This window comes from Panulirus ornatus, chromosome 69, assembly GCF_036320965.1.
Source record: "Panulirus ornatus isolate Po-2019 chromosome 69, ASM3632096v1, whole genome shotgun sequence".
In the NCBI taxonomy this organism is placed as follows: Eukaryota; Metazoa; Arthropoda; class Malacostraca; order Decapoda; family Palinuridae; genus Panulirus; species Panulirus ornatus.
Window position 1 is genome coordinate 7,222,757 of NC_092292.1, and position 25,153 is coordinate 7,247,909.

A 25,153-nucleotide genomic window follows, 5' to 3' on the forward strand; every position below is an offset into this window, starting at 1 on the left:
AGTGGGAGACCAAATTGGAGATGGAAAGATGGAGTGAAAAAGATTTTGTGTGATCGGGGCATGAACATGCAGGAGGGTGAAAGGAGGACAAGGAATAGAGTGAATTGGATCGATGTGGTATACCGGGGTTGACTTGCTGTCAGTGGATTGAATCAGGGGATGTGAAGCGTCTGGGGTAAACCATGGAGAGCTGTGTAGTTATGTATATTTGCGTGTGTGGACGTATGTATATACATGTGTATTGGGGTGGGTTGGGCCATCGACAGCGACAAAGCAAAAAAAGAAAAAAAAAAATATATATATATATATATATATATATATATATATATATATATATATATATATATATATATATATATCCCTGGGGATAAGGGATTAAGAATTCTTCCCACGTATTCCCGTCGTGTCGTAGAAGGCGACTAAAAGGGGAGGGAGCGGGGGGCTGGAAATCCTCCACACTCGTTTTTTTTTTTTTTCCAAAAGAAGGAATAGAGGGGGCCAGGTGAGGATATTCCAAAAGAGGCCCAGTCCTCAGTTCTTATTGCTACCTCGCTAACGCGGGAAATGGCGAATAGTTTAAAAGAAAAAAGAAATTATATATTTGTATATATATATATATATATATATATATATATATATATATATATATATATATATATATATATATATATATATATATATATATATATATATATATATATATATATATATATATATATATATATATATATATATTTTTTTTTTTTTTGTTTTTGCTTTGTCGCTGTCTCCCGCGTTTGCGAGGTAGCGCAAGGAAACAGACGAAAGAAATGGCCCAAACCACCCACAAACGCATGTATATACCTACGTCCACACACGCAAATATACATACCTACTCAGCTTTCCATGGTTTACCCCAGACGCTTCACATGCCCTGATTCAATCCACTGACAGCACGTCTACCCCGGTATACCACACCGATCCAATTCACTCTATTCCTTGCCCTCCTTTCACCCTCCTGCATGTTCAGGCCCCGATCACACAAAATCTTTTTCACTCCATCTTTCCACCTCCAGTTTGGTCTCCCTCTTCTCCTCGTTTCCTCCACCTCCGACACATATATCCTCTTGGTCAATCTTTCCTCACTCATTCTCTCCATGTGCCCAAACCATTTCAAAACACCCTCTTCTGCTCTCTCAACCACCCTCTTTTTATTTCCACACATCTATCTTACCCTTACGTTACTTACTCGATCAAACCACCTCACACCACACATTGTCCTTAAACATCTCATTTCCAGCACATCCACACTCCTGCGCACAACTCTATCCATAGCCCACGCCTCGCAACCATACAACATTGTTGGAACCACTATTCCTTCAAACATACCCATTTTTGCTTTCCGAGATAATGTTCTCGACTTCCACACATTCTTCAAGGCTCCCAGGATTCTCGCCCCCTCCCCCACCCTATGATCCACTTCCGCTTCCATGGTTCCATCCGCTGCCAGATCCACTCCCAGATATCTAAAACAATTTACTTGCTCCATTTTTTCTCCATTCAAACTTACCTCCAAATTGACTTGACCCTTAACCCTACTGTACGTAATAACCTTGCTCTTATTCACATTTACTCTTAACTTTCTTCTTTCACACACTTTACTATACTCAGTCACCAGCTTCTGCAGTTTCTCACATGAATCAGCCACCAGCGCTGTATCATCAGCGAACAACAACTGACTCACTTCCCAAGCTCTCTCATCCCCAACAGACTTCATACTTGCCTCTCTTTCCAAAACTCTTGCATTCACCTCCCTAACAACCCCATCCATAAAGAAATCAAACAACCATGGAGACATCACACACCCCTGCCGCAAACCTACATTCACTGAGAACCAATCACTTTCCTCTCTCCCTACACGTACACATGCCTTACATCCTCGATAAAAACTTTTCACTGCTTCTAACAACTTGCCTCCCACACCATATATTCTTAATACCTTCCACAGAGCATCTCTATCAACTCTATCATATGCCTTCTCCAGATCCATAAATGCTACGTACAAATCCATTTGCTTTTCTAAGTATTTCTCACATACATTCTTCAAAGCAAACACCTGATCCACACATCCTCTACCACTTCTGAAACCACACTGCTCTTCCCCAATCTGATGCTCTGTACATGCCTTCACCCTCTCAATCAATACCCTCCCATATAATTTACCAGGAATACTCAACAAACTTATACCTCTGTAATTTGAGCACTCACTCTTATCCCCTTTGCCATTGTACAATGGCACTATGCACGCATTCCGCCAATCCTCAGGCACTTCACCATGAGTCATACATACATTAAATAACCTTACCAACCAGTCAATAATACAGTCACCCACTTTTTTATTAAATTCCATTGCAATACTTTCTAAACCTGCTTCCTTGCCGGCTTTCATCTTCCGCAAAGCTTTTATTACCTATATATATATATATATATACATATATATATATATATATATATGTCCTTCTATTTTTTGGAAAATTAAAAAAAACAAAAAAAAGGGGAGGATTTCCAGCCACCCGCTCCCTCCCCGTTTAGTCGCCTTGTACGACACGCAGGGAATACGTGGTAAGTATTCTTTCTTCCCATCCCCGGAGATTATATATATATATATATATATATATATATATATATATATATATATATATATATATATATATATATATATATATATATATATATATATATATATATATATATTTTGAAGTGGTTTGGGCACATGGAGAGAATGAGTGAGGAAAGATTGACCAAGAGGATATATGTGTCGGAGGTGGAGGGAACGAGGAGAAGAGGGAGACCAAATTGGAGGTGGAAAGATGGAGTGAAAAAGATTTTGTGTGATCGGGGCCTGAACATGCAGGAGGGTGAAAGGAGGGCAAGGAATAGAGTGAATTGGAGCGATGTGGTTTTCCGGGGTTGACGTGCTGTCAGTGGATTGAATCAAGGCATGTGAAGCGTCTGGGGTAAACCATGGAAAGCTGTGTAGGTATGTATATTTGCGTGTGTGGACGTATGTATATACATGTGTATGGGGGGGTGGGTTGGGCCATTTCTTTCGTCTGTTTCCTTGCGCTACCTCGCAAACGCGGGAGACAGCGACAAAGTATAATATAATAATATGATAATATAAATATATATATATATATATATATAGATATATATATGTATATATATACATATATATATATATATATATATTTATATATATATATATATATATATATATATATATATATATATATATATATATATATATATATATATATATATATATATATATATATATATATATATATATATATAATGTATATATATACATATATATATATATTTTTTTTTTTTTCAAAATATTCGCCATTTCCCGCGTTAGCGAGGTAGCGTTAAGAACAGAGAACTGGGCCTTTAAGGGAATATACTCACCTGGCCCCCTTCTCTATTCCTTCTTTTGGAAAATTAAAAAAAAATAATGAGAGGGGAGGATTTCCAGCCCCCCGCTCCCTCCCCTTTTAGTCGCCTTCTACGACACGCAGGGAATACGTGGGAAGTATTCTTTCTCCCCTATCCCCAGGGATAATATATATATATATATATATATATATATATATATATATATATATATATATATATATATATATATATATATATATATATATATATATATATATATATATATATATATATATATATATATATATATATATATATATATATATATATATATATATATATATATATATATATATATATATATATACATATATATACATATATATATATATATATATATATATATATATTATGTAATCGAATACCCTTCGTCTCACATTGGAGCAACAGGTTCTCCACTGGTCATTTCTCATAAGTTCATGCAATCAGCAGATAGCACGTTAGAGAACCTAACTGTACAACACGTAAATAGTGTATGTGAGCCAGCCCTACCATAAAACCTACAAACCTCCAACAGGCAGGATCGAAACTGGGACCCCTGTGAGGATATTCCCTCTAAGGCCCAGTCCTCTGTTCTTATTGCTACCTCGCTAACGCGGGAAATGGCGAATAGTATGAAAAGAAAATATATATATATATATATATATATATATATATATATATATATATATATATATATATATATATATATATATATATATATATATATATATATATATATTTATATATATATATATATATATATATATATATATATATATATATATATATATATATATATATATATATATATATATATATATATTATCCATGGGTTAAGGGAGAAAGCATACTTCCGTCGCATTCGTCACCTGTCGTAAAAGGCGATTCAAGAGAACGGTAGCGGGGGGCGAGAAACCGTCCCCTACTTGTATTTTAACCTTCTAAATGGGGAAACAAAAGAAGGAGTAAAGCGGGGATTGCTGATCCTCCTCGAAGGTTCAGATTCGGGTGTCTAAATGTGTGTGGATGTAACCAAGATGAGAAAAAAGGAGAGATAGGTAGTAGTATGTTCAAGGAAAGGAACCTGGATGTTTTGGCTCTGAATGAAACGAAGCTCATGAGTAAAGGGGAAGAGTGGTTTGAGAATGTCTTGGGTGTAATGTAAGGGTTAGTGAGTGGACAAGAGCAAGAGAAGGAGTAGCACTGCTCCTGAAACAGGAGTTGTGGGAGTATGTGATAGAGTGTAGATTCTAGATTGATATGGGTAAAACTGAAAGTTGATGGAGAGAGATGAGTGATTATTGGTGCATATGCACCTGGGCATGAGAAGAAAGATCATGAGAGGCAAGTGTTTTGGGAGATGCTGAATGAGTGTGTTAGTGGTTTTGATGCACAAGACCGGGTTTAGTGATGGGTGATTTGAATGCAAAGGTGAGTAATGTGGCAGTTGAGGGAATAAATGGTTTACATAGAGTGTTCAGTGTTATAAATGGAAATGGTGAAGAGCTTGTAGATTTATGTGCTGAAAAGGGACTGGTGATTAGGAATACCTGGTTTAAAAAGCGAGATATACATAAGTATACGTATGTAAGTTGGAGAGATGGCCAGAGAGCGTTATTGGATTACGTGTTAATTGATAGGCGCGCGAAAGAGAGACTTTTGGATGTTAATGTGCCGAGAGGTGCAACTGGAGGGATGTTCTGATCATTATCTGGTGGACGCGAAGGTGAAGATTTGTAGAGGTTTTCATAAAAGAAGAGAGAATGTTGGGTGGAGAGAGTGGTGAAGGCAAGTGAGCTTGGGAAGGAGACTTGTGTGAGGAAGTACAAGGAGAGACTGAGTACAGAATGGAAAAAGGTGAGAACAAACAGGTAAAGGGAGTGGGTGAGGAATGGGATGTATTTAGGGAATCAGTGATGGCTTGCGCAAAAGATGCTTGTGGCATGAGAAGAGTGGGAGGTGGGTTGATTGGAAAGGGTAGTGAGTGGTGGGATAAAGAAGTAAGATTATTAGTGAAAGAGAAGAGAGAGGCATTTGGACGATATTTGCATGGAAAAAATGCAAATGAGTGGGAGATGTATAAAATAAAGAGACAGGAGGTCAAGAGAAAGGTGCAAGAAGTGAAAAAGAGGGCCAATGAGAGTTGGTGTGAGAGACTATCATTAAATTTTAGGGAGAATTAAAAGATGTTTTGGAAGGAGGTAAATAAAGTGCGCAAGACAAGGGAGCAATTGGGAACTTCAGTGAAGGGGGCTAATGGGGAGGTGATAACAAGTAGTAGTGATGTGAGAAGGAGAGGGAGTGAGTATTTTGAAGGTTTGTTGAATGTGTTTGATGATAGAGTGGCAGATATAGGGTATTTTGGTCGAGATGGTGTGCAAAGTGAGAGGGTTAGGGAAAATGAGTTGGTGAACAGATAATAGGCAGTAAAGGCTTTGCGGAAGATGAAAGCCGTCAAGGCAGCAGGTTTGCATGGTATTGCATTGGAATTTATTAAAAAAGTGGGTGACTGTATTGTTGATTGGTTGGTAAGGTTATTTATTGTATGTATGATTCGTGGTGAAGTGCCTGTGGACTGGGGGAATGCTTGCATAGTGCCATTGTACAAAGGCAAAGAGGATAAGATAGAGTGCTCAAATTACAGAGGTATAAGTTTGTTGAGTATTCCTGGGAAATTATATGGGTGGGTATTGATTGACAGGGTGAAGGCATGTACAGAGCATCAGATTGGGGAAGAGCAGTGTGGTTTCAGAAGTGGTAGAGGATGTGTGGATCCTATGTTTGCTTTGAAGAATGCGTGTGAGAAATACTTAGAAAAGCAAATGGATTTCTATGTAGCATTTATGGATCTGGAGAGGGCATGTGGTAGAGTTGATAGAGATGCTCTGTGGAGGGCATTAAGAATATATGGTGTGGGAGGCAAGTTGTTAGAAGCAGTGAAAAGTTTTTATCGAGGATGTAAGGCATGTGTACGTGTAGGAAGAAAGGAAAGTGATTGGTTTTCAGTGAATGTAGGTTTGCAGCAGGGGTGTGTGATGTCTCCATGGTTGTTTAATTTGTTTATGGATTGGGTTGTTAAGGAGATGAATGAAAGAGTTTTGGAAAGAGGGGCAAGTATGCAGTCTGTTGTGCATGAGAGAGCTTGGGAAGTGAGTCAGTTTTTGTTCGCTGATGATACAGCGCTGGTGGCTGATTCATGTGAGAAACTGCAGAAGCTGGTATCTGAGTATGGTAAAGTATGTGAAAGAAGAAAGTTAAGAGTAAATGTGAATAAAAGGAAGGTTATTAGGTACAGTAAGTTTGAGGGTCAAGTCAATTGGGAGGTAAGTTTGAATGGAGAAAAACTAGAGTAAGTAAAGTGTTTTAGATATCTGGGAGTGGATCTGGCAGCGTATGGAACCATGGAAGCGGAAGTGGATCATAAGGTGGGGGAGGGGGCGAAAATCCTGGGAGCCTTGAAGAATGTGTGGAAGTCGAGAACATTATCTCGGAAAGCAAAAATTGGTATGTTTGAAGGAATAGTGGTTCCAACAATGTTGTATGGTTGCGAGGCGTGGGCTATGGATAGACTTGTGCGCAGGAGGATGGATGTGCTGGAAATGAGATGTTTGAGGACAATGTGTGGTGTGAGGTGGTTTGATCGAGTAAGTAACGCAAGGGTAAGAGAGAAGTGTGGAAATAAAAAGAGCGTGGTTGAGAGAGCAGAAGAGGTGTTTTGAAATGGTTTGGGCACATGGAGAGAATGAGTGAGGAAAGATTAACCAAGAGGATATATGTGTCGGAGGTGGAGGGAACGAGGAGAAGTGGGAGGGAGACCAAATTGGAGGTGGAAAGATGGAGTGAAAAAGATTTTGTGTGATCGGGGTCTGAACATGGAGGAGGGTGAAAGGAGGGCAAGGAGTAGAGTGAACTGGATCGATGTGGTATACCGGGGTTGACGTACTGTCAGTAGATTGAATCAGAGCATGTGAAGCGTCTGGGGTAAGCCATGGAAAGCTGTGTAGGTATGTATATTTGCGTGTGTGGACGTATGTATAGACATGTGTATGGGGGTGGGTTGGGCCATTTCTTTCGTCTGTTTCCTTGCGCTACCTCGCAAACGCGGGAGACACCGACAAAGCAAGGGAAAAAAAAAGAAATTATAATAATAATATTAATAGTAATGATAATAATAACAAGAATAATAATGATAATGAAATAATTATTCTTAGTAGTAGAAGCATAAAGATAATTGTAATATATAAGATTGGTAATAAAATTCAGCTATACTGTTTCTAGCTGGTCATACTGTGGGCTATGTATTTTTCTAATATTTCTTTTCTAATGCTTTTTTAAGCCTTTCAGTGCGCTGGACGATTGTAATAGACTCCATCGAAAAAGGCAATGTAGCAACAGTGGAGTAAAGCAGAGCTCCACCAAGCAGATGTGTAAGAGTTCCAGCACAGCTTAATGATGCCTAACACCAGGAGTCTAAACACGACACTAAAGCGTGCAGACCACAGCAGGTATAGGAAAGAATGGAAGTATTAAATGTAGAACTGGAATTGAAGTGACCGACTCACTGTCATTCCCATGAAGTTACTGACAAACAGTGGCAGTATGAAGGGTTGACACCCCATATATTTGTCCATGCCAATGCTTTGTAAAGTGGCATGATTTGCTAAGTACCTGTTTAAGTGAGTGACGGCAAAGGTGACGAAAAGAACTAAATGCAAAACTAGGAGGGATCTATGGAAGAACTGATTCACACACACACACACACACACACACACACACACACACGTTAGCGAGGTAGCGGAAGGAAAGAGACGAAAGAAAGCCCAACCCACCCACACACATATGTATACACGAGCACACACGCACATATATATATATATATATATATATATATATATATATATATATATATATATATGTGTGTACGTGTAGAAAGAGAGGAAAGTGATTGCTTCTCAGTGAATGTAGGTTTGCGGCAGGGGTGTGTGATGTCTCCATGGTTGTTTAATTTGTTTATGGATGGGGTTGTTAGGGAGGTGAATGCAAGAGTTTTGGAAAGAGGGGCAAGTATGAAGTCTGTTGTGGATGAGAGAGCTTGGGAAGTGAGTCAGTTGTTGTTCGCTGATGATACAGCGCTGGTGGCTGATTCATGTGAGAAACTGCAGAAGCTGGTGACTGAGTTTGGTAAAGTGTGTGAAAGAAGAAAGTTAAAAGTAAAGTTGAATAAGAGCAAGGTTATTAGGTACAGTAGGGTTGAGGATCAACTCAACTGGGAGGTAAGTTTGAATGGAGAAAAAATGGAGGAAGTAAAGTGTTTTAGATATCTGGGAGTGGATCTGGTAGCGGATGGAACCATGGAAGCGGAAGTGGATCATAGGGTGGGGGAGGGGGCGAAAATTCTGGGAGCCTTGAAGAATGTGTGGAAGTCGAGAACATTATCTCGGAAAGCAAAAATGGATATGTTTGAAGGAATAGTGGTTCCAACAATTTTGTATGGTTGCGAGGCTTGGGCTATGGATAGACTTGTGCGCAGGAGGGTGGATGTGCTGGAAATGAGATGTTTGAGGACAATGTGTGGTGTGAGGTGGTTTGATCGAGTAAGTAACGTAAGGGTAAGAGAGATGTGTGGAAATAAAAAGAGTGTGGTTGAGAGAGCAGAAGAGGGTGTTTTGAAATGGTTTGGGCACATGGAGAGAATGAGTGAGGAAAGATTGACCAAGAGGACATATGTGTCGGAGGTGGAGGGAACGAGGAGAAGTGGGAGGGAGAGCAAATTGGAGGTGGAAAGATGGAGTGAAAAAGATTTTGTGTGATCGGGGTCTGAACATGGAGGAGGGTGAAAGGAGGGCAAGGAGTAGAGTGAATTGGATCGATGTGGTATACCGGGGTTGACGTACTGTCAGTGGATTGAATCAGAGCATGTGAAGCGTCTGGGGTAAACCATGGAAAGCTGTGTAGGTATGTATATTTGCGTGTGTGGACGTATGTATAGACATGTGTATGGGGGTGGGTTGGGCCATTTCTTTCGTCTGTTTCCTTGCGCTACCTCGCAAACGCGGGAGACACCGACAAAGCAAGGAAAAAAAAAAGAAATTATAATAATAATATTAATAGTAATGATAATGATAAGAAGAATAATAATGATAATGAAATAATTATTCTTAGTAGTAGAAGCATAAAGATAATTGTAATATATAAGATTGGTAATAAAATTCAGCTATACTGTTTCTAGCTGGTCATACTGTGGGCTATGTATTTTTCTAATATTTCTTTTCTAATGCTTTTTTAAGCCTTTCAGTGCGCTGGACGATTGTAATAGACTCCATCGAAAAAGGCAATGTAGCAACAGTGGAGTAAAGCAGAGCTCCACCAAGCAGATGTGTAAGAGTTCCAGCACAGCTTAATGATGCCTAACACCAGGAGTCTAAACACGACACTAAAGCGTGCAGACCACAGCAGGTATAGGAAAGAATGGAAGTATTAAATGTAGAACTGGAATTGAAGTGACCGACTCACTGTCATTCCCATGAAGTTACTGACAAACAGTGGCAGTATGAAGGGTTGACACCCCATATATTTGTCCATGCCAATGCTTTGTAAAGTGGCATGATTTGCTAAGTACCTGTTTAAGTGAGTGACGGCAAAGGTGACGAAAAGAACTAAATGCAAAACTAGGAGGGATCTATGGAAGAACTGATTCACACACACACACACACACACACACACACACACACGTTAGCGAGGTAGCGGAAGGAAAGAGACGAAAGAAAGGCCCAACCCACCCACACACATATGTATATACATACACGAGCACACACGCACATATATATATATATATATATATATATATATATATATATATATATATATATATATATATATATATATATATATATATATATATATATATATATATGTATATATATATATATATATATATATATATATATATATATATATATATATATATATGTATATATATATATATATATATATATATATATATATATATATATATATATATATATATGTATATATATATATATATATATATATATATATATATACATATATATATATATATATATATATATATATACATATATATATATATATATATATATATATATATATATATATATATATATATATATATATATATATTATATATATATATATATATATATATATATATATATATATATATATATATATATATATATATGTATATATATATATATATATATATATATATATATATATATATATATATATATATATATATATATATATGTATATATGTGTGTACGTGTAGAAAGAGAGGAAAGTGATTGCTTCTCAGTGAATGTAGGTTTGCGGCAGGGGTGTGTGATGTCTCCATGGTTGTTTAATTTGTTTATGGATGGGGTTGTTAGGGAGGTGAATGCAAGAGTTTTGGAAAGAGGGGCAAGTATGAAGTCTGTTGTGGATGAGAGAGCTTGGGAAGTGAGTCAGTTGTTGTTCGCTGATGATACAGCGCTGGTGGCTGATTCATGTGAGAAACTGCAGAAGCTGGTGACTGAGTTTGGTAAAGTGTGTGAAAGAAGAAAGTTAAAAGTAAAGTTGAATAAGAGCAAGGTTATTAGGTACAGTAGGGTTGAGGATCAACTCAACTGGGAGGTAAGTTTGAATGGAGAAAAAATGGAGGAAGTAAAGTGTTTTAGATATCTGGGAGTGGATCTGGTAGCGGATGGAACCATGGAAGCGGAAGTGGATCATAGGGTGGGGGAGGGGGCGAAAATTCTGGGAGCCTTGAAGAATGTGTGGAAGTCGAGAACATTATCTCGGAAAGCAAAAATGGATATGTTTGAAGGAATAGTGGTTCCAACAATTTTGTATGGTTGCGAGGCTTGGGCTATGGATAGACTTGTGCGCAGGAGGGTGGATGTGCTGGAAATGAGATGTTTGAGGACAATGTGTGGTGTGAGGTGGTTTGATCGAGTAAGTAACGTAAGGGTAAGAGAGATGTGTGGAAATAAAAAGAGCGTGGTTGAGAGAGCAGAAGAGGGTGTTTTGAAATGGTTTGGACACATGGAGAGAATGAGTGAGGAAAGATTGACCAAGAGGACATATGTGTCGGAGGTGGAGGGAACGAGGAGAAGTGGGAGAGCAAATTGGAGGTGGAAAGATGGAGTGAAAAAGATTTTGTGTGATCGGGGCCTGAACATGCAGGAGGGAGAAAGGAGGCCAAGGAATAGAGTGAATTGGAGCGATGTGGTATACCGGGGTTGACGTGCTGTCAGTGGATTGAATCAAGGCATGTGAAGCGTCTGGGGTAAACCATGGAAAGCTGTGTAGGTATGTATATTTGCGTGTGTGGACGTATGTATATACATGTGTATGGGGGGGGGTTGGGCCATTTCTTTCGTTTGTTTCCTTGCGCTACCTCGCAAACGCGGGAGACAGCGACGAAGTATAAAAAAAGAAAAAAAAAAATGATATATATATATATATATATATATATATATATATATATATATATATATATATATATATATATATATATATATATATATATATATATATATAAATGTGTGTGGATGTAACCAAGATGTGAAAAAAGGAGAGATAGGTAGTATGTTTGAGGAAAGGAACCTGAATATTTTGGGTCTGAGTGAAACGAAGCTCAAGGGTAAAGGGGAAGAATGGTTTGGGAAGGTCTTGGGAGTAAAGTCAGGGGTTAGTGAGAAGACAAGAGCAAGGGAAGGAGTAGCAATACTCCTGAAACAGGAGTTGTGGGAGTATGTGATAGAATGTAAGAAAGTAAATTCTCGATTAATATGGGTAAAACTGAAAGTTGATGGAGAGAGATGGGTGATTATTGGTGCATATGCACCTGGGCATGAGAAGAAAGATCATGAGAGGCAAGTGTTTTGGGAGCAGCTGAATGAGTGTGTTAGTGGTTTTGATGCACGAGACCGGGTTATAGTGATGGGTGATTTGAATGCAAAGGTGAGTAATGTGGCAGTTGAGGGAATAATTGGTATACATGGGATGTTCAGTGTTGTAAATGGAAATGGTGAAGAGCTTGTAGATTTATGTGCTGAAAAAGGACTGATGACTGGGAATTTCTGGTTTAAAAAGCGAGATATACATAAGTATACTTATGTAAGTAGGAGAGATGGCCAGAGAGCGTTATTGGATTACGTGTCAATTGACAGGCGCGCGAAAGAGAGACTTTTGGATGTTAATGTGCTGAGAGGTGCAACTGGAGGGATGTCTGATCATTATCCTGTGGAGGCTAAGGTGAAGATTTGTATGGGTTTTCAGAAAAGAAGAGTGAATGTTGGGGTGAAGAGGGTGGTGAGAGTAAGTGAGCTTGGGAAGGAGACTTGTGTGAGGAAGTACCAGGAGAGACTGAGTACAGAATGGAAAAAGGTGAGAAGAATGGAAGTAAGGGGAGTGGGGGAGGAATGGGATGTATTTAGGGAATCAGTGATGGATTGCGCAAAAGATGCTTGTGGCATGAGAAGAGTGGGAGATGGGTTGATTAGAAAGGGTAGTGAGTGATGGGATGAAGAAGTAAGAGTATTAGTGAAAGAGAAGAAAGAGGCATTTGGACGATTTTTGCAAGGAAAAAATGCAATTGAGTGGGAGATGTATAAAAGAAAGAGACAGGAGGTCAAGAAAAAGGTGCAAGAGGTGAAAAAAAGGGCAAATGAGAGAGTGAGGGGTGAGAGAGTATCATTAAATTTTAGGGAGAATAAAAAGATGTTCTGGAAGGAGGTAAATAAAGTGCGTAAGACAAGGGAGCAAATGGGAACTTCAGTGAAGGGCGCAAATGGGGAGGTGATAACAAGTAGTGGTGATGTGAGAAGGAGATGGAGTGAATATTTACAAGGTTTGTTAAATGTGTTTGATGATAGAGTGACAGATATAAGGTTTTTTGGTCGAGGTGGTGTGCAAAGTGAGAGGGTTAGGGAAAATGATTTGGTAAACAGAGAAGAGGTAGTATAAGCTTTGCGGAAGATGAAAGCCGGCAAGGCAGCAGGTTTGGATGGTATTGCAGTGGAATTTATTAAAAAAGGGGGAGACTGTATTGTTGACTGGTTGGTAAGGTTATTTAATGTATGTATGACTCATGGTGAGGTGCCTGAGGATTGGCGGAATGCTTGCATAGTGCCATTGTATAAAGGCAAAGGGATAAGAGTGAGTGCTCAAATTACAGAGGTATAAGTTTGTTGAGTATTCCTGGTAAATTATATGGGAGGGTATTGATTGAGAGGGTGAAGGCATGTACAGAGCATCAAATTGGGGAAGAGCAGTGTGGTTTCAGAAGTGGTAGAGGATGTGTGGATCAGGTGTTTGCTTTGAAGAATGTATGTGAGAAATACTTAGAAAAGCAAATGGATTTGTATGTAGCATTTATGGATCTGGAGAAGGCATATGATAGAGTTGATAGAGATGCTCTGTGGAAGGTATTAAGAATATATGGTGTGGGAGGGAAGTTGTTAGAAGCAGTGAAAAGTTTTTATCGAGGATGTAAGGCATGTTACGTGTAGGAAGAGAGGAAAGTGATTGCTTCTCAGTGAATGTAGGTTTGCGGCAGGGGTGTGTGATGTCTCCATGGTTGTTTAATTTGTTTATGGATGGGGTTGTTAGGGAGGTGAATGCAAGAGTTTTGGAAAGAGGGGCAAGTATGAAGTCTGTTGTGGATGAGAGAGCTTGGGAAGTGAGTCAGTTGTTGTTCGCTGATGATACAGCGCTGGTGGCTGATTCATGTGAGAAACTGCAGAAGCTGGTGACTGAGTTTGGTAAAGTGTGTGAAAGAAGAAAGTTAAAAGTAAAGTTGAATAAGAGCAAGGTTATTAGGTACAGTAGGGTTGAGGATCAACTCAACTGGGAGGTAAGTTTGAATGGAGAAAAAATGGAGGAAGTAAAGTGTTTTAGATATCTGGGAGTGGATCTGGTAGCGGATGGAACCATGGAAGCGGAAGTGGATCATAGGGTGGGGGAGGGGGCGAAAATTCTGGGAGCCTTGAAGAATGTGTGGAAGTCGAGAACATTATCTCGGAAAGCAAAAATGGATATGTTTGAAGGAATAGTGGTTCCAACAATTTTGTATGGTTGCGAGGCTTGGGCTATGGATAGACTTGTGCGCAGGAGGGTGGATGTGCTGGAAATGAGATGTTTGAGGACAATGTGTGGTGTGAGGTGGTTTGATCGAGTAAGTAACGTAAGGGTAAGAGAGATGTGTGGAAATAAAAAGAGCGTGGTTGAGAGAGCAGAAGAGGGTGTTTTGAAATGGTTTGGACACATGGAGAGAATGAGTGAGGAAAGATTGACCAAGAGGACATATGTGTCGGAGGTGGAGGGAACGAGGAGAAGTGGGAGAGCAAATTGGAGGTGGAAAGATGGAGTGAAAAAGATTTTGTGTGATCGGGGCCTGAACATGCAGGAGGGAGAAAGGAGGCCAAGGAATAGAGTGAATTGGAGCGATGTGGTATACCGGGGTTGACGTGCTGTCAGTGGATTGAATCAAGGCATGTGAAGCGTCTGGGGTAAACCATGGAAAGCTGTGTAGGTATGTATATTTGCGTGTGTGGACGTATGTATATACATGTGTATGGGGGGGGGTTGGGCCATTTCTTTCGTTTGTTTCCTTGCGCTACCTCGCAAACGCGGGAGACAGCGACGAAGTATAAAAAGAAAAAAAAAAAATGATATATATATATATATATATATATATATATATATATATATATATATATATATATATATATATATATATATATATATATATATATATATAAATGTGTGTGGATGTAACCAAGATGTGAAAAAAGGAGAGATAGGTAGTATGTTTGAGGAAAGGAACCTGAATATTTTGGGTCTGAGTGAAACGAAGCTCAAGGGTAAAGGGGAAGAATGGTTTGGGAAGGTCTTGGGAGTAAAGTCAGGGGTTAGTGAGAAGACAAGAGCAAGGGAAGGAGTAGCAATACTCCTGAAACAGGAGTTGTGGGAGTATGTGATAGAATGTAAGAAAGTAAATTCTCGATTAATATGGGTAAAACTGAAAGTTGATGGAGAGAGATGGGTGATTATTGGTGCATATGCACCTGGGCATGAGAAGAAAGATCATGAGAGGCAAGTGTTTTGGGAGCAGCTGAATGAGTGTGTTAGTGGTTTTGATGCACGAGACCGGGTTATAGTGATGGGTGATTTGAATGCAAAGGTGAGTAATGTGGCAGTTGAGGGAATAATTGGTATACATGGGATGTTCAGTGTTGTAAATGGAAATGGTGAAGAGCTTGTAGATTTATGTGCTGAAAAAGGACTGATGACTGGGAATTTCTGGTTTAAAAAGCGAGATATACATAAGTATACTTATGTAAGTAGGAGAGATGGCCAGAGAGCGTTATTGGATTACGTGTCAATTGACAGGCGCGCGAAAGAGAGACTTTTGGATGTTAATGTGCTGAGAGGTGCAACTGGAGGGATGTCTGATCATTATCCTGTGGAGGCTAAGGTGAAGATTTGTATGGGTTTTCAGAAAAGAAGAGTGAATGTTGGGGTGAAGAGGGTGGTGAGAGTAAGTGAGCTTGGGAAGGAGACTTGTGTGAGGAAGTACCAGGAGAGACTGAGTACAGAATGGAAAAAGGTGAGAAGAATGGAAGTAAGGGGAGTGGGGGAGGAATGGGATGTATTTAGGGAATCAGTGATGGATTGCGCAAAAGATGCTTGTGGCATGAGAAGAGTGGGAGATGGGTTGATTAGAAAGGGTAGTGAGTGATGGGATGAAGAAGTAAGAGTATTAGTGAAAGAGAAGAAAGAGGCATTTGGACGATTTTTGCAAGGGAAAAAATGCAATTGAGTGGGAGATGTATAAAAGAAAGAGACAGGAGGTCAAGAAAAAGGTGCAAGAGGTGAAAAAAAGGGCAAATGAGAGAGTGAGGGGTGAGAGAGTATCATTAAATTTTAGGGAGAATAAAAAGATGTTCTGGAAGGAGGTAAATAAAGTGCGTAAGACAAGGGAGCAAATGGGAACTTCAGTGAAGGGCGCAAATGGGGAGGTGATAACAAGTAGTGGTGATGTGAGAAGGAGATGGAGTGAATATTTACAAGGTTTGTTAAATGTGTTTGATGATAGAGTGACAGATATAAGGTTTTTTGGTCGAGGTGGTGTGCAAAGTGAGAGGGTTAGGGAAAATGATTTGGTAAACAGAGAAGAGGTAGTATAAGCTTTGCGGAAGATGAAAGCCGGCAAGGCAGCAGGTTTGGATGGTATTGCAGTGAAATTTATTAAAAAAGGGGGAGACTGTATTGTTGACTGGTTGGTAAGGTTATTTAATGTATGTATGACTCATGGTGAGGTGCCTGAGGATTGGCGGAATGCGTGCATAGTGCCATTGTATAAAGGCAAAGGGGATAAGAGTGAGTGCTCAAATTACAGAGGTATAAGTTTGTTGAGTATTCCTGGTAAATTATATGGGAGGGTATTGATTGAGAGGGTGAAGGCATGTACAGAGCATCAAATTGGGGAAGAGCAATGTGGTTTCAGAAGTGGTAGAGGATGTGTGGATCAGGTGTTTGCTTTGAAGAATGTATGTGAGAAATACTTAGAAAAGCAAATGGATTTGTATGTAGCATTTATGGATCTGGAGAAGGCATATGATAGAGTTGATAGAGATGCTCTGTGGAAGGTATTAAGAATATATGGTGTGGGAGGGAAGTTGTTAGAAGCAGTGAAAAGTTTTTATCGAGGATGTAAGGCATGTTTACGTGTAGGAAGAGAGGAAAGTGATTGGTTCTCAGTGAATGTAGGTTTGCGGCAGGGGTGTGTGATGTCTCCATGGTTGTTTAATTTGTTTATGGATGGGGTTGTTAGGGAGGTGAATGCAAGAGTTTTGGAAAGAGGGGCAAGTATGAAGTCTGTTGGGGATGAGAGAGCTTGGGAAGTGAGTCAGTTGTTGTTCGCTGATGATACAGCACTGGTGGCTGATTCATGTGAGAAACTGCAGAAGCTGGTGACTGAGTTTGGTAAAGTGTGTGAAAGAAGAAAGTTAAGAGTAAATGTGAATAAGAGCAAGGTTATTAGGTACAGTAGGGTTGAGGGTCAAGTCAATTGTGGGGTGAGTTTGAATGGAGAAAAACTGGAGGAAGTAAAGTGTTTTAGATATCTGGGAGTGGATCTGGCAGCGGATGGAACCATGGAAGCGGAAGTGGATCATAGGATGGGGGAGGGGGCGAAAATTCTGAGCGCCTTGAAGAATGTGTGGAAGTCGAGAACATTATCTCGGAAAGCAAAAATGGGTATGTTTGAAGGAATAGTGGTTCCAACAATGTTGTATGGTTGCGATGCGTGGGCTATGGATAGAGTTTTGCGCAGGAGGATGGATTTGCTGGAAATGAGATGTTTGAGGACAATGTGTGGTGTGAGGTGGTTTGATCGCGTAAGTAACGTAAGGGTAAGAGAGATGTGTGGAAATAAAGAGAGCGTGGTTGAGAGAGCAGAAGAGGGTGTTTTGAAATGGTTTGGGCACATGGAGAGAATGAGTGAGGAAAGATTGACCAAGAGGATATATGTGTCGGAGGTGGAGGGAACGAGGAGAAGTGGGAGGGAGACCAAATTGGAGGTGGAAAGATGGAGTGAAAAAGATTTTGTGTGATCGGGGCCTGAACATGCAGGAGGGTGAAAGGAGGGCAAGGAATAGAGTGAATTGGAGCGATGTGGTATACCGGGGTTGACGTGCTGTCAGTGGATTGAATCAGGGCAGGTGAAGCGTCTGGGGTAAGCCATGGAAAGCTGTGTAGGTATGTATATTTGCATGTGTGGACGTATGTATATACATTGGTATGGGGTGGGTTGGGCCATTTCTTTCGTCTTTTTCCTTGCGCTACCTCGCAAACGCGGGAGACAGCGACAAAGCAAAAAAAAAAAAAAAAATATATATATATATATATATATATATATATATATATATATATATATATATATATATATATATATATATATATATTCCTGGGGATAGGGGTGAAAGAATTTTTCCCACGCATTCCTCACGTGTCGTAGAACGCGAATAAAGGGGACGGGAGCGGGGGGCCAGAAACCCTCCCCTCCTTGTATTTCAACTTTCTAAAAGGGGAAAGAGAAGAAGCATTCACGGGAGGAGTGCTCATCCTCCTCGAAGGCTCAGATTGGGGTGTCTAAATGTGTGTGGATGTAGCCAAGAGGAGCGAAACGGAGAGATAGGTAGTATGTTTGAGGAAAGGAACCTGGATGTTTTGGCTCTGAGTGAAAGGAAGCTAAAGGGTAAAGGGGAAGAGTGGTTTTGGGAATGTCTTGGGAGTAAAGTTAGGGGTTAGGGAGAGGACAACAGCAAGGGAAGGAGTAGCACTACTCCTGAATCAGGAGTTGTGGGAGTATGTGATAGAATGTAAGAAAGTAAATTCTCGATTGATATGGGTAAAACTGAAAGTTGATGGAGAGAGATGGGTGATTATTGGTGCATATGCGCCTGGGCATGAGAAGAAAGATCATGTGAGGCAAGTGTTTTGGGAGCAGCTGAATGAGTGTGTTAGTGGTTTTGATGCACGAGACCGGGTTATAGTGATGGGTGATTTGAATGCAAAGGTGAGTAATGTGGCAGTCGAGGGGATAATTGGTATACATGTGGTGTTCAGTGTTGTAAATGGAAATGGTGAAGAGCTTGTAGATTTATGTGCTGAAAAAGGACTGGTGATTGGGAATACCTGGTTTAAAAAGCGAGATATACATAAGTATACGTGTGTAAGTAGGAGAGATGGCCAGAGAGCGTTATTGGATTACGTGTTAATTGATAGACGCACGAAAGATAGACTTTTGGATGTTAATGTGCTGAGAGGTGCAACTGGAGGGATGTCTGATCATTATCTTGTGGAAGCAAAGGTGAAGATTTGTGGTGGTTTTCAGGAAAAAAGAGTGAATGTTGGGGTGAAGAGAGTGGTGAGAGTGAGCGAGCTTGGGAAGGAGACTTGTATGAGGAAGTACCAGGAGAGACTGAGTACAGAATGGAAAAAGGTGAGAACAAAGGAGGTAAGGGGAGTGGGGGAGGAATGGGATGTATTTAGGGAAGCAGTGATGGCCTGCGCAAAAGATGCTTGTGGCATGAGAAGCGTGGGAGGTGGGTTGATTAGAAAAGGTAGTGAGTGGTGGGATGAAGAAGTAAGATTATTAGTGAAAGAGAAGAGAGAGGCATTTGAACGATTTTTGCAGGGAAAAAATGCAAATGAGTGGGAGAGGTATAAAAGAAAGAGGCAGGAGGTCAAGAGAACGGTGCAAGAGGTGAAAAAGAGGGCAAATGAGGTTTGGGGTGAGAGAGTATCATTAAATTTCATGGAGAATAAAAAGATGTTTTGGAAGGAGGTAAATAAAGTACGTAAGACAAGGGAGGAAATGGGAACTTCAGTGAAGGGGGCAAATGGGGAGGTGATAACAAGTAGTGGTGATGTGAGGAGATGGAGTGAGTATTTTGAAGGTTTGTTGAATGTGTTTGATGATTGAGTGGCAGATGTGGGGTGTCTTGGTCGAGGTGGTGTGGAAAGTGAGAGGGTTAGGGAAAATGATTTGGTAAATAGAGAAGAGGTAGTAAAAGCTTTACGGAAGATGAAAGCCGGCAAAGCAACAGGTTTGGATGGCATTGCAGTGGAATTTATTAAAAAACGGAGTGACTATAATGTTGACTGGTTGGTAAGGTTATTTAATGTATGTATGATTTATGGTGAGGTGCCTGAGGATTGAAGGAATGCGTGCATAGTGCCACTGTACAAAGGCAAAGGGGATAAGAGTGAGTGCTCGAATTACAGAGGTATAAGTTTGTTGAGTATTCCAGGTAAATCATATCGGAGGGTATTGATTGAGAGGGTGAAGGCATATACAGAGCATCAGACTGGGGAAGAGCAATGTGGTTTCAGAAGTGGTAGAGGATGTGTGGATCAGGTGTTTGCTTTGAAGAATGTATGCGAGAAATACTTAGAAAAACAAATGGATTTGTATGTAGCATTTATGGATCTGGAGAAGGCATATGATAGAGTTGATAGAGATGCTCTGTGGAAGGTATTAAGAATATATAGTGTGGGAGGCAAGTTGTTAGAAGCAGTGAAAAGTTTCATCGAGGATGTAAGGCATGTGTTCGTGTAGGAAGAGAGGAAAGTGATTGGTTCTCAGTGAATGTAGGTTTCCGGCAAGGGTGTGTGATGTCTTCATGGTTGTTTAATTTGTTTATGGATGGGGTTGTTAGGAAGGTGAATGCAAGAGTTTTGGAAAGAGGGGCAAGTATGCAGTTTGTTGTGGATGAGAGAGCTTGGGAAGTGAGTCAGTTGTTGTTCGCTGATGATACAGCGCTGGTGGCTGATTCATGTAAGAAACTGCAGGAGCTGGTGACTGAGTTTGGTAAAGTGTGTGAAAGAAGAAAGTTAAGAGTAAATGTGAATAAGAGCAAAGTTATTAGGTACAGTAGGGTTGAGGGCCAAGTAAATTGGGAGGTAAGTTTGAATGGAGAAAGCTGGAGGAAGTGAAGTGTTTTAGACATCTGGGAGTGGATCTGGCAGCGGATGGAACCATGGAAGCGGAAATGAATCATAGGGTGGGGGAGGGGGCGAAAATTCTGGGAGCCTTGAAGAATGTTTGGAAGTCGAGAATATTATCTCGGAAAGCAAAAATAGGTATGTTTGAAGGAATAGTGGTTCCAACAATGTTGTATGGTTGCGATGCGTGGTCTATGGATAGAGTTGTGCGCAGGAGGGTGGATGTGTTGGAAATGAGATGTTTGAGGATAATATGTGGTGTGAGGTGGTTTGATCGAGTAAGCAATGTAAGGGTGAGAGAGATGTGTGGAAATAAAAAGAGTGTGGTTGAGAGAGCAGAAGAATGTGTTTTGAAATGGTTTGGTCACATGGAGAGAATGAGTGGGGTAAGATTGACCAAGAGGATATATGTGTCAGAGGTGGAGGGACCGAGGAGCAGTGGGAGACCAAAGTGGAGGTGGAAAGATGGAGTGAAAAAGATTTTGAGTGATCGGGGCCTGAACATGCAGGAGGTTGAAATTCTTGCAAGGAATAGAGTGAATTGGAACGATGTGGTATACCGGGGTCGACGTGCTGTCAATGGATTGAATCAGGGCATGTGAAGCGTCTTGGGTAAACCATGCAAAGTGTGTGGGGCCTGGATGTGGAAAGGGAGCGGTGGTTTCGGTGTATTATTACATGATAGCTAGAGACTGAGTGTGAACGAATTTGGCCTTTGGTGTTTTTCCTAGCGCTACCTCACACACATGAGGGGGGAGGGGGTTGTTATTCCATGTGTGGCGAGGTGGCGATGGGAACAAATAAAAGCAAACATTATGAATTATGTACATGTGTATATATGTATATGTCTGTGTGTTTCTGTATATGTGTACATTGAGATGTATAGGTATGTATATTGTGCATGGGTGGACATGTATGTATGTACATGTGTGTGTGGGCGGGTTGGGCCATTCTTTCGTCTGTTTCCTTGCGCTACCTCGCAAACGCGGGAGACAGCGACAAAGGAAAATAAAAAATGATAATATATATATATATATATATATATATATATATATATATATATATATATATATATATATATATATATATATATATATATATATATATATTGTTACTACCTCACCCATCACTATAACCTAGTCTCGTACATGAAGGCTGCTAACGCACCCACTCAGCTGCTCCCAAAACATTTGCTTTTCACGATCTTTCTTCTCATGCGCAATTGCAGAGGCACCTATAATCACCCATTTCTCCCCAACCACTTTCAGTTTTACCCATATCAATCTAGAATTCACTTTCTTACACTCTATCACATACTCCCACTAATCCTGTATCAGGAGTAGTGCCACTCCTTCCTTTGCCCTTGTCCTCTCAACAACTACTGACTTTACTCCGCAAGCATTCCAAAACCACTCTTCTCCTTTACCTTTTAACTTCGTTTCACTCAGAGCCAAAACATCCAGGTTCCTTTCCTCAAACATACTACCTATCTCTCCTTTGTTCTCATCTTGGTTACATCCACACATATTTAAACACCCCAGTCTGAGCCTTCGAGGAGGATGAGCACTCCCCGCATGACTCTTTCTTTTGTTTCCCCTTTTCGAACGTTAAAATGCAAGGAGGGAAGGGTTTCTAGCCCCGCGCTCCCGTTCCCTTTAGTCTTCTTCTACGAAACGCGGGGAATGCATGGGAAGTATTCTTTCCCCCTATCCCTAGGGATGATATATGTATTTTTATACTTATATAATTTTTCTCTCATACTTTGTTGCTGTTTCCTGCGTTAGCGAGGTAGCGCAAGGACACAGACGAAAGAATGGCAAAACCCATCCACACACACATAAATATACATACACGTCCACACACGCACATATGAATACCTAGACATTTTATCGTATTCATATACATAGATACATAGATATACACATATATACATATGTACATAATTTATACTTGCTGCCTTTATTGATTCCTTTCGCCACCCCTCCAATTATGAGATGACAGCCCCCTCCCCCCGCATGTGCGCGAGGTGGCGCTAAGAAAGACAACAAAGGCCGCATTCGTTCACACTCAGTCTTTAGCTGTCATGTATAATGCACCGAAACCACAGCTCCCTTTCCATATCCAGGCCCCACAAAACTTTCCATGGTTTACCCGAGACACTTCACATGCCTTGGTTCAATCCATTGACGGCAAGTCGACCCCGGTTTACCACATCATTCCAATTCACTCTATTTCTTGCACGCCTTTCACCCTCCTTCATGTTCAGGCCCCGAACGCTCAAAATCTTTTTCACTCCATCCTTCCACCTCCAATTTGGTCGTCCACTCTCCTCGTTCTCTCCACCTCTGACACATAGAGTAAATTTTCTGCATATGCCAAACTTAAACATGTTTCCATGCCATTATTTTCAATTTATAGAATAAAATTGATGGAAGGTACTAAATTCTTAAGTAAAAGGAAAAATGTTTGTAAGATTTCATTTGTTGGCCAAACATAAAGAGCTAGCCAGTTTGAAATCAAAATCAAAAACTACGTTGTTCCTGGTATTAGAATTTGATATCTTACCCACTAATGGGATCAATAAAGAAACTAATCACTCTGACAATCTATATGTGGTGGAACCCACTGAACTCACTATGGAAATGAAGGGGATGAATATGACAAACTTTTGATTAGAGAACCATTAACTTTCAACAAAAATTTCAGTTCTTTATCAATTTTAGAACTAATTGCTTTTAGGAGATTCTTACTGAGTTTAAAACATGTTATTTTAGATAAATGATTTAGTAATATGTATATCATTATCCTTTTCAATATTGCTGATAACTGTTATAGATCATTTAGGGTAATTGGGATCCAATAGTTTTGACAAACTGGCATACACTAAACCTTTAGAGATGTTAATCTTATCATTAAATGATTTACTGCACTTTTCTAAATAATAAAAGACTTCGTGATATCAACACAAAAGTTGATCCGTAGCCTATGACATAAAAGAATCCTTGTCCAATTGTTTATTGAAAAGGTTTATCACAAAGGAGCAATTTGTATTTTTTGTCCACTTCATTACCATATATGTATGGGATTATCAGAACACATAAATCAAAATTTCCGGCAAAACTCATAGTGAGTTCAGTGGGCTCCATCACAAAAATTGTCAAAGTGGCTAATTTCTTTATTAAGCCCATTAGTGGGTAAGATATCAAATTTTAAAATCATGAACAATGTAGATTTAGTGAACAAACTTAATATCAATGATGATTTTAATTTCAAACTGGTTAGCTTTCATGTTTCATCTCTGTTCACAACAGTTCCAGTTGATGACCTCTTAGAATATTTAGCTGAAGTCTTGGATGATACTCATTTACCTGTTTCAAAGACTATTTTCATTGAATTGATAATTTCATTTTTATAAAAGACTGTATTTCAATGTAATGAAGATTATCGCTCAGAAATTTGATGTGGCAATGGGCAACACTCTTTGAAGCAAATTTACTAAAGGATATCTTACCCTCTAATGCAACTTGGTTTAGGTATGTGGATGATGTTCTTTGTGTTTGGCCAACACATGAAAATTTACAAAAATTTCTCCCTTTACTTAAGTATCCAGTACCTTCCATCAACTTTCCTGTAGAAATTGAAAATGATGGTATGTTACGATTTTTGGATTGCATGATCAATAGGGATGGAAGCATGTTTAAGTTTAGCAAATGCAGAAAAGATACCAATTATATATCCATCATTACTCAGCTGAACATGATAGAGTTAGATCATTATCATTCCAGTAAATGTTCCTTAAGGTATTGAATATATGCAGTCCATAGTTCATTGATGATGAGCTTGAGAAGATATATTCTGTTGTAATCGGACTGCATATACGTAATGCACCAAGGAACATAGACTGGAATAATGATAATCTAACTATGTCATGTTGAGCTAAGTAATAGTGGATATACGAACAAATATTGGTGGGTTTTCTGTATATGCTAAGTTGAAACACTCTCAAACCCTACGGATCATTCAATTCAAAATATTTCACTTTCACATTAAAATTGATAGACCGTACTAAATTGTTAAGTAAATAGAGAAGTGTTTGTAAATTTTCGTTTGTTCGCCAAACACAAATAACTTCATCTACATTCTTAAACTG